The sequence below is a fragment of the Podarcis vaucheri genome, assembly GCF_965113315.1.
Source record: "Podarcis vaucheri genome assembly, chromosome: 6".
Classification (NCBI taxonomy): Eukaryota; Metazoa; Chordata; class Lepidosauria; order Squamata; family Lacertidae; genus Podarcis; species Podarcis vaucheri.
The window spans coordinates 3549634-3560903 of NC_138764.1; the positions used below are offsets into that span (position 1 = coordinate 3549634).

At 53.1% G+C, this 11270-nt stretch overlaps 1 long non-coding RNA gene across 1 annotated transcript in view; it reads left to right on the forward strand.

Annotated features, from left to right (window-relative positions):
- The window catches only part of LOC309534508, a 39586-nt gene extending 32716 nt beyond the window's left edge, over nt 1-6870 (forward strand). Inside the window, exon 3 of the long non-coding RNA XR_014220763.1 lies at nt 6547-6870. This is a non-coding gene — a long non-coding RNA (uncharacterized lncRNA). The remainder of the gene's footprint in view (nt 1-6546) is intronic.
- Nucleotides 6871-11270: the final 4400 nt, after the last annotated feature.

Genomic DNA, 11270 nt, shown 5'->3' on the forward strand with positions numbered 1-11270 from the left:
AGAGGCGAGGGCAAGGGAGGAAACAGAGAGCGAGGGGGAGGAGGCAGAAGAAAGGATGAGTGATGACGACGACCCGAGATCTCCGAGTCTTTCCAGTGAATCAGAAGATTCACAAAAAGGAGCACCAGTGGCCAGGGCAAGGGGGGAGACTAGGGGGACACCCCAGGAAGAAAGAGCCAGAGGGGACTCAGAGGGGAGCAGTTGGAGATCGGGACCAACGTCACCGCCAGAGAGTAGGAAAGAGGAAGAGCGCCAGGGAGCAAGCGCTGGCAGCTCGCAACAGGAGGGAGGGCACGAGTCAGGAGTGGCCACACCTTCATCGGGGAGCGAAGTGACGGTTAGACGGAAAGTGGAAGGTTGGGCGCGCACGCCAAGTTCAAATGCACAGGAAGGTGGCGCAGTAGGCAGCCCGGAAAGGGAGCCAGGTCCTAAAGCCCGGCGCAAGGAGACAGGAGAGTCAGGGGGGTCAGCGTCAGAAGAATCCCGGAAGGAAGAGACCCAGGGGGGCAGAGGGACCCAGAGGAGAACTGTCAGGCGGAAAAGGTGGAGCAGGGCTAGGATATTAAGTTGGTGCGCAAGGGGCGGAGACTCAGACGGAGCTTCGCCGATCTAAGCATAAGACGTAGGGTTGCACGCAGCAGCTCGAGAATGGAGACTGTAACTCAATAAAGACTTTTATTTAACGATCGCTGCCTAGCGTGATCCTCTGTGAGCTAGGATCTGGAAGTAACCCTGACAGTAAGCTCCGTCTCTTCAAATTGTGGGCATCCACGGCCTCGCGGAGAGGAGGGAAAGCGGGTGCCTACAAGAGAGCTCACGAACGGCAGACAATATGACGGCCGAACAGCAAATAACGGAACTCAGAGAAGCAGTTTCACGACTGAATGCCGAGGCGCTGGCGTCCAGGAAGAGAGAGGAGGAAGCAGCTGCCGCCTACAGGGATCTCCAGGTCAGGTTGGACGTGCTTACGAAGCAAGGGCAACAGACACCCAAATCAGAGGGGATTGGGTTGGGGAGACGCACAGGCGGTCTGGTCTCGCACTTCGATGGGAATTTGCAACAGTACCCCAACTTTAGAGCAGATGTAATGTGTGCACTGCAACTACTGCACAAAGACTTTAGAGATGAACAAGAGAAAGTGGGGTTCATCATGTCCCATTTGCATGGAGACGCAAAAGCATGGCTGCGCAATTTGTGGAGAGATAAGGATCCTGCGCTCCAAAATGCGGACGCCTTTATTAAAGCGATGGATGGCTGTTTTTTATCAAGCATTGACGTGGATCTTGCCCGAAAGGAGGTGCATGGACTAAGGCAAGGGAGGGCCAGCGTAAGGCAGTATCATGCCCGCTTTTTCGCCTTGGTCAGTGCCCTGGAATGGGACAGAGATTCGGCTCCTGTCAGAGACCTTTTTTGGGAGGGCTTGCACAACTCGGTTAAAGATGAGATTGCGAGGGGGGAGAGACCCCGGACCACGCAGGAGATCGTTCAGAGGGCGCTGGCGGTGGGGGTGCGGCTGGAAGAACGTCCGTGGAGCAGGGACGAAGGGCGCAGCGGGCGCGAACCAGCCAGGGGCTCCTCCTTCCTTCCCAGAGAAGCAGCGCGTGCGCAATCCACGCCTCCAACAGGGGGAGGGGTGGAACCGATGGAGGTTGGGAGTGCAAGGGCTCAGTCAGCAGCCAGAGCCCTAGCACCGGCAGCAGTGAAAGCGAAGCCTCCTAGAGGGAACAGGAAGTGTTATATCTGCGAGGATCCAGGGCATATGGCGAAAGAGTGTCCCCGGAGGCTCCACAAGCACACTGCAGCCTCAGCAATGGTGACTGCAGCAACGCAGCACGGAGAACCACAGCAGGGAAACGACGATGTCTGGCTGGAGGAAGAGGCACTGGGGCCCAGCCAGACGTGTCAGTGAAGCAGTCCCCAGAGATTTTACCGCCCATGGACCCCCTCCCGCCCAAGCCAGTAGTGAGGCTCACCGCATCGCTCCAGCTACCCAATGGAATCACCATGGACGTGCCAATCACCGTCGACTCGGGAAGCAATGCAGACTTCATAGGGCAGGACTTTGTCGACCGGCACGCTATACAGTTGCTGCCTGCCACGCTGCCCCTGCAGGTTGTCACGGTGGATGGCAGGGAGCTGTTAGGGGGGCAAGTGGTGAAGCAGACGCCACCTATGGTGCTGCGGCTTGGAAATCACAGGGAAATCATCAGCTTCAACGTCACTCAACTCTCGGACACGCCTATTGTATTGGGCATGAGTTGGCTGGACAAGCACAGCCCGACGCTGGCTTGGTACCAGAGGCAGCTGACCTTCGGCTCTTCCTTTTGTGCTGAACACTGCATCATGCCCCAGCAGGAAGGGGAGCAAGAGGAGTCACAGCTGCTGCTAGGCACGCTGCAAGCGATTCCCCACAAGTACGCAGAATTTTTGGAGGTTTTCTGCGAGAAGGAGGCAGACAAGCTACCCCCCCACAGACCATATGACTGCAAAATTGACCTGCTGCCGGGGGCGGCGCTGCCCAAAGGGAAGCTGTATTCCATGTCTGAAGACGAACTGCAGGAACTCAAAGAGTTCATAGATCATAATTTGAAGCGCGGTTTCATCCGAGAGTCCCAGGCAGCGGGGGGCAGTCCTGTATTCTTTGTGAAGAAGCGAGACACGCCCCAAAAAAGACTCGTAGTGGACTACCGCATTTTGAACAGTGTCACCAAGCCATCGGACTTCCCCATGCCCCGAATCGACGACCTCCTCGCAAAAGTACGCAAGGGCAGCGTGTTCACCAAGTTGGACCTGCGATGGGCGTACAACCTCATTCGCATGCGGGAAGGAGATGAGTGGAAGACAGCCATGTTCACGCCCCTGGGCACCTACGAATATAGAGTTATGCCTTTTGGATTGCAAAATGGCTCCCACGTTTTTCAAGCTTTCATGCATCACGTGTTGGCGGGGCTCCTCTACAAGACGTGCGTCTGTTTCTTGGATGACATCCTGATCTTTTCGGAATCGCAGCAGGAGCATGACAGACACGTCAGGGAAGTGCTGAGCAGGCTCCAGCAACATAGGCTTTACGCCAAGCTGGAGAAGTGCCAATTCGACGTGACGGAGGTGGATTTCCTGGGCTACAAGTTGTCTGACAAGGGGCTCGCCATGGACAGCGCCAAGGTTCGAGCGGTGTTGGATTGGAAAAGCCCACGCAACCGGAATGAGGTCCAACGGTTTGTCGGCTTCGCGAACTTCTATCGCAAGTTCATCAAAGGCTTCGCTATGCAGACAGCGGCCATCACGGACACGCTCAGTTCCAAGAAAAAGAAGTTCATCTGGACAGCGCAGGCGGAGCAGTCCTTTCAGGCACTCAAGCGTCTTTTCGCGCCGGAGGAACAGCTGCTTCATGTCGACCCCAGCAGGCCGATGAGAGTTGAAACAGACGCCTCGGACAGGGCCGTCGGAGCAGTCCTGCTGCAGAAGGACCCGCAGGGGGTTTGGAGGCCCAGAGCGTTTTACTCCAGGAAGCTCAGCAAGTCCGAACAGAACTACACCATCTGGGACAGGGAGTTGCTGGCTATTCATGCAGCGTTCAAAGCATGGAGGCACTTCCTGATTGGAGCCAAGCACACGGTGCAGGTCTGCACGGACCACAAGAATCTGGAGCACTGGCGCACGGCACAGTTCCTGAACCAGAGGCAGATACGGTGGGCTGAGTTCTTTGCGAACTTCGACTTCCGAATAGAGTATGTCCCGGGGGACACCAACATCATGGCGGACGCACTCTCCCGTAAGCCACAGTATCTGGAGGACGCCACGCCAGCGGCCGCCATGCACATCTTCGCGCCAACAGTGTGGGCGTGCGCTGCGGCGACAGTGGACCTGGAGGCGGTGCGACGAGCGTTGCAGAATGACTCCTTCGCGCAAGCAAAGATGGCAGGGATGCAAAGGGGCACGGCAGCGACCGACGGGTTCCAGCTGAGAGATGGATTGCTCATCCGCAAAGGGGCCATCTACGTGCCGGGAGACGAACTTCGCGCCAAGGTACTGCATCAGCTGCACGACGCGCCCACTGCTGGGCACTTTGGCAAGGAGAAGACGGTGGAATTAGTCGCCAGGGATTTCTGGTGGCCCGGAATGAGAGGGGAGGTCGCGGACTACGTGGCGAGGTGCGACACCTGCCAGAGGGCCAAACCAGTGCACAGACCGCCGGCCGGACTGTTGGAACCGCTGCAAACTCCGGTCGAGCCATGGGAGAGAGTCGCCCTGGACTTCGTCACGGATCTGCCCAGCTCGAGGGGCAAGACGGCCGTGCTGGTGGTGGTGGACTTGTTCTCCAAGATGGCACATTTCATCCCGTGTGCGAAGGTGGCCACGGCGGAACAAACCGCCAAACTGTTCATAGACCACGTGTTCAAGGTTCACGGTCTGCCACGGTCTATTCTGTCCGACCGCGGGCGGCAGTTCATCTCGAATTTCTGGCAGAAGCTGATGGGCTTCCTAAACGTCAAGATCAACCTGGCGTCGGCGAGACACCCGCAGACCAACGGGCAAGCGGAGCGGGTCAATGCCATCATGCAGCAGTACCTGAGATGCTATGCAAATCAACAGCCTGCGACGTGGGTGGATTACCTGCCGCTCGCCGAGTTCGCCTACAACAACACGAAGCACGTGTCCACGGGGGTCACGCCGTTCTTCGCCAACAACGGGAGGCACCCCAGAACCTTCCTGGGACTGGAAAGACTGGTGGAGGGGGAGCCGCAGACAGCAGATGCGTTCGCGTCGGAGTTGCAGGAGGTCCACGATCAGCTGCGGCGGCACCTGGAGCTGGCCAAACACGCATACAAGGTGCAGGCAGACAAACACAGAAGGGTTGGCGAAGAGATCCATGTGGGAGACTGGGTCTGGTTAGCAGCCCACGCAGTGCCGGCCAGGTCGTTGGCCAAGAAGAAACTAGGGCATAAGCAACTGGGGCCCTACCAAGTCGAAGAGCAGGTCAACCCGGTGGCCTTCAGGCTGGCGCTTCCGGAGGGTTCCAGAATGCATCCGGTGTTCCACAGATCGGTGCTCACTCCCTACAAGGCACCGCACAGGTTTCAGGAACCCGGAACGGCGCCGAGTCCGCTCCGAGAGGGAACCAGGCAACGGGGAGTGGCACAGGAGGTGCGCCTCAACGAAGTCACGGAGATTTTGGACTCCAGATGGGGGGAAGAGGGGGTAGAATACCTTCTCGCTAAGGAGGGCACCCCGGCCAGTGCCAACAGCTGGGTGCCGGGCTACGCTTTAGATGAACCTCTGCTCAAGGAAGAGTTTCATGCCCTCTTCCCCCATAGGCCAATGCCAGCGGACTTTTTCGACGACTGGCTTTTCACGCCCACGCTTTCAGCCAGCACGTTCCGGGGGTTCGACTCGGATGAGGAACCGACACGAGACGCCCGTTCCCCGGAGGGGTCGCCCTCGGGATCTGCTTCAGAACCCTCGTATTGGTGGGATGATCGACCAGAGGAGCAGTGGCGCAGGAAGTGGCTGGAGGGTCCAGGACAAGCAACGCCTCCAGAAGGAAGCGAGGGAGAGACGGACATGGACGTTTTCGGGGACAACCAGGGTCTCGAGCACGGCGGCACAGAGATGGAAGCAGAGGTGACCGTCGTCGACGAGAGCAGGGAGGAAGAACCGGAAGACTTCGGATGGAGGCCCGCCACGGGAAGCGAACTGTACCCGACATTCGTCCCCTTGACACTGCAGCACCCAGTTCCCGCACCGAAAGGAGGGGAGGGGGGAAGAGGGGGCTTCGAGGGGGGGATGGATGTCAGGGGTTCAGGAGCAGAGGCGAGGGCAAGGGAGGAAACAGAGAGCGAGGGGGAGGAGGCAGAAGAAAGGATGAGTGATGACGACGACCCGAGATCTCCGAGTCTTTCCAGTGAATCAGAAGATTCACAAAAAGGAGCACCAGTGGCCAGGGCAAGGGGGGAGACTAGGGGGACACCCCAGGAAGAAAGAGCCAGAGGGGACTCAGAGGGGAGCAGTTGGAGATCGGGACCAACGTCACCGCCAGAGAGTAGGAAAGAGGAAGAGCGCCAGGGAGCAAGCGCTGGCAGCTCGCAACAGGAGGGAGGGCACGAGTCAGGAGTGGCCACACCTTCATCGGGGAGCGAAGTGACGGTTAGACGGAAAGTGGAAGGTTGGGCGCGCGCGCCAAGTTCAAATGCACAGGAAGGTGGCGCAGTAGGCAGCCCGGAAAGGGAGCCAGGTCCTAAAGCCCGGCGCAAGGAGACAGGAGAGTCAGGGGGGTCAGCGTCAGAAGAATCCCGGAAGGAAGAGACCCAGGGGGGCAGAGGGACCCAGAGGAGAACTGTCAGGCGGAAAAGGTGGAGCAGGGCTAGGATATTAAGTTGGTGCGCAAGGGGCGGAGACTCAGACGGAGCTTCGCCGATCTAAGCATAAGACGTAGGGTTGCACGCAGCAGCTCGAGAATGGAGACTGTAACTCAATAAAGACTTTTATTTAACGATCGCTGCCTAGCGTGATCCTCTGTGAGCTAGGATCTGGAAGTAACCCTGACAGGTGTTATCTGCAGATTGAATGAGCATCCTCTCAATTCTTTCATCCATGTCATTTATAAACAAAAATGGGCCCAGGATAGAACCTTGCGGCTCTCCGTGTGTCACTTTTTCCAAGGATGAAGAGGAACTGTTAGTGAGCATTAGTGGGTTTGATCAGTCAACCAGCTACAAATTCACCTAACAGTTACCTTGTCCAACCCAAATTTCAGCAGTCCCTTTATCATGAGGGACTTTACCAAAAGCCTTAGTGAAATCAAGATACACAGCATTCCCCTTACCTACGAAGCTTGTAACTCCATCAAAAAAAAAAAAAATGATATTCGTCTGGCATTTTTGAGAAACCCATCAGGGACGCGGACTTATAAAAAATATTGGGGGGGCCGGGGAAAGCTCATGAATAATAAATAAGCTCATGAATATGCAAATAAAGTGGCGCCGCCTCCTCGTGAGCGAATAGGGGAGAGCGTGCTGCGCCTATTAATCAGCTCCGGAACAGCTGATATGCGGGAAACGTGGGGCTAGCCAGAGAAGAGAGAGAGAGCCCCCTCCGCTCCGGCCCTAAACCGCTGAAACCGCCAGGAGGAAGGAAATTCCCCCCGGCAGTGCCTTGGCAGTGGTGCTGCGAAGCAGCGAGGCAGGAGCCCCCGCCCCCGGGGATTCCCTAATCTCGCGGGGGACGGCCGGGGCTCTCCGACTAGGGCGCGCGGCTGGCTGGCTGGCTGGCGAGGGAGCAGGTGGGGAGGAGGCGGGGGACGGCTGCAGCGCTCTGCTGGAAGGGCGCCCGAGATTATTGGGGGGGCTGAGCCCCCCCAAAATTTTTTTTGAGGGGGCTCGAGCCCCCTCAGGCCCCATGGAGTCGGCGCCTATGAAACCCATGCTGGGTCTTAGTAATCACAGCATCTTTTTCTAAGTGCTCACAGACCGACTGTTGAACTATTTGTTCTAAGACCTTTCCAGACACCAAAGTCAAGCTGACTGGTTGGTAGTTACCTAGGTCTCCCCACATCCACCCTGCTTTTGAAGATAGGGGCATTGTCTGCCTCCAGTCTACAGGGACCTCACTTGTCCTAAAATTCTCAAAGGTTATAGACAGAGGTTCTGAGATTCCATCTGCAAGCTTCTTTAGAACCCTTGCTTGCAGCTCATCAGGCTCTGGAGATCTGAATTCCTTTAAAGTAGCACCTCTTTTCCTTTCTTGGGCTGCAGCTCCCTCCTTACACCTTTTATTCTCTTATCACCAGGTTGGGCATTGCTTTCCTTTGGAGTGAAGGCAGAGGCAACACAGGTGTTGAGCAGTTCCATCTTCTCTCTGTCACCCAATAGCATTTAAAACATAAACAATTGTAAAAAAATATCTGCACATTCACAAAAAATGGAATGTAATCATTGAAAAATACACAAAAGAACCCCCTCAATTAAAAAAAAAAGTTTGTTTCTTTGTTGTTTTGTTGTCCATTCACTCAGTTAGAAGAGCTATTCATAGTTCATATGAGTTTTCACCATCCTAAATAAGTTGGTGTCATTTGCAAACCTACACAGTTCATATGACAGCATTATGGGGAATAACTTGGTGAATGTTGATTGTGGTGGAGGTGGGAGTTACCTGTTTGCTGTGGGAGTTATCGGTACCTGTTGCCATGTAGCTTTTGTTTCCAGTGACATTGTTTTTCTTTCTGCTTTGCTTCTGGGAGAGCTTAGGATCACAACAACCTCATGCTCACACTGTGATTGCATAAAAGACCAGAAACAGACTCCAAAGAAAAGGTTGGTTGCTGCACAGCTTCTAATACTCAAGCAAGAAATTTGAGTTTCAGCTTTCAAATACTGGCAGATACAGCCTACATGTCACCTGTGCAACATTTAGTTATGTATTTTATAAATATATGTGTATACCGCAAAAAAAAAACTGTTTACAAGAATAATACCATAAAACCTACAGAGAAATTAAAACAGATCACTGATTAGTTCATCGGTTTGTAAAACCCAGGCCGATTCCCTTCCACCTGGCTTTTGAATCTTCCTTTCCTGAATAGTTTTCTTTCCCTTTATAAAAGAAGTAGGGAGTGCATGTCAAAATTAAGACAGGACTAATCAGTCAATGACTCCCCCAGTGCTTTTGACTGTATCCACTATGGGGGGCTAACAAAAGATAAGGCGTTCCCAAGAACCAGCAGATGTACTTCTGGAATGCTGCTTCGTGTACAAGGAATCCTGATTCTGTGCTGCACTTAACTGTCTGACAAGCCAGTCTGCTAAGGGAATTTTGCTTTGATGGTCAGCAGAAAGTAACACAGTTGCTCACGAAGTTAAACTCAAACTCTGAATTTTACCTGGGTAGAAACAAAAAATAAAAAAATGTCCAGTAGCACCTTAGAGACCAACCAAGTTTGTTCTGGGTATAAACTTTCATGTGTGGTGGAGTCTCCTTCTTTGGAGGTCTTTAAGCAGAGGCTTGACAACCATATGTCAGGAGTGCTCTGGTGGTGTTTCCTGCTTGGCAGGGGGTTGGACTCGATGGCCCTTGTGGTCTCTTCCAACTCTAGGATTCTATGATTCATTGTATAATTGCTCTGTTCAGGGGCACCAACTACTGGGGACAGAGCCCTTTTTGCTCCTCCTCATGTCCAAAGAAATCAGTGGGTGGAGAAGGAGGGTCAGAGCAGCCCCTGACAGTGTGGCAGCAGCAGAAGCAAGAGGAGGAGGAACAGCTGCCAGCCATTGAAACCACGCTGCCATGCTGCCAGCGCTGCATTCAGCTCTGCCCAATGTCCTGACATCACACGAGACGTTGCCCCCGCCATCGCCCTTTCGAGCTGGCGCCTCTGTCGCTGTTCAAGTGCTTCTCTAAAAGAAAAACAAAACTTAGTATGTGTGGGGAAAATAGAAACTTAGCTAGGGTTAAGAAATTAATTTAGCCTCCCTGCCTCCTGTGGGAGCGAATTCCAGTTTTAACCCTGCACTGTGTGAAGAAGCCCTTTCTTTTATCTGCCCTAAATCTCTGAACATTCAGCTTCATTGGATGTCCATGAGTTCTACTGTTATAGAGAAAAATCCTCTATCCACTTTCTCCATGCCATGCATACTTGTATAAACTTCTATCATGTCACTTCTTGGGCACCTTTTATCTATACTAAAAAGTCCCAAATGCTGCGAACGAACTTCATAGGGGAGCTGCTCCCTTGATGATTTTCATTGCCCTTTTCTGAACACTTTCCAACTCCTATGCCTATTCCAATGCCCCCTTTTAGGGGAGTTAACCAGAACTGTGCACAGGAAGCCTTGCCTGGATCCAAAGAAGTTTAATACCGTGTAATATGTGGTCGTGTTTTATTGCCCTACGTGAAGACAGATGGGTGGAGCCTCCTGATCTCAGCCATTGTTTTGGATTGAGCTTGGCTATGCGGAGCAGAGAGTTGACTGGCCAGAGAACAGGAAACTGAAAGAAAAGTATCCAAGGCGCTCTCTGCAATAACATGGGGAAGGATGCATAGTACAGGAAAGGAAGAATAGAGCTTTGAGGTTTGGGGACGAACTTTTTGTTTCCATAAAAATGCTTGCCATTTCACTTGATACAGCTGAGCCCGGACTGCTCTAATGAACCCGTCTCCATGGGATAAATGCCCCACATGCAGACACTGCCTTCAGGAAAGCACACACACTCACACCATAGGTGTGTGCAGCGGGGGGCGGGGCGGGGGGGCGGCACACACTAATTTTAAAAAAAGGATCTAGGGAAGCAGAGAGGTGCAGACAGAATAAAAAGGATGCTGAGGAACTCCCTCGTCCACAAGGCATGGATCCATTCCAGCTTTTTTCTTCTGCCTGGGTCTGCTTCTATTTCATGGCTGTGTCTTCCACTGAGCTCCTCTGGCCATCCTCTGTGGGGATGAGGGGCTACTACCTTGTGGTGTGCAAGCAAAGAGGAACAGTCATTCTGCCACCAGCCTTTCAGATTTGCTCTGCCTCTGGCCAACTTGGCACAAGTATTTTTCTCTGCAGGAAAAATCTCCTGTTTTGACTTCCCAACAACTCTTGGTTGTTTGCTAACTTTTTTCTCTTTACCTCTTCCTTGCCCTTATTTGTTTGACTTGCTATTTTCTCCCTTCTCTCATTGACATAAATCGATCCATCCATGGGTGCACACCCCAACAAAATTTGATGGGCCACATCTATGATACACAAACAGAACACAAGATCCTGTCATTCATCTCATGACAGCATGTCTACTTTAGCCCTCATCAGGCTGCTGGGAGGGGAGAAAATAGTTCAGCTGGTGGTGACAGTATATAAAGATATATTTAATACTAGTGGTAAGGTTGAGCAGAGCTTGTGTCCATCAGATTGAGGGCAACCAGCTGCCCCCGCAGGATGCTTCATGGGAGCCAAGCAGCTATTATGGGAAGGAACTCCAACACTCAAAGGACGAAGCTCTAACTTTTCTTTTTGTGGAGACAAGGTAAGACAAAAATGCTGAGCTGAAGTTACAGGAATTCCACCCAAAATCTGTTTTATGCTGGGTTACTTCAGCATGTAAGAACAACCAGCAGTGTAGCTGTTCTATTAACATACATATGGCAATGGAGGCAAGAGTCCCACTCTCCTTCCTTAGCCTCAACTTGTTCCTGTGCCAGCCAATGACATATTACTGATTCAGACAGAAGGGTTCAAAGGAGAGCAATAATGCTCTGATTCAGATGAGATAGGGAAGTGCTGAATCAGTGCTTG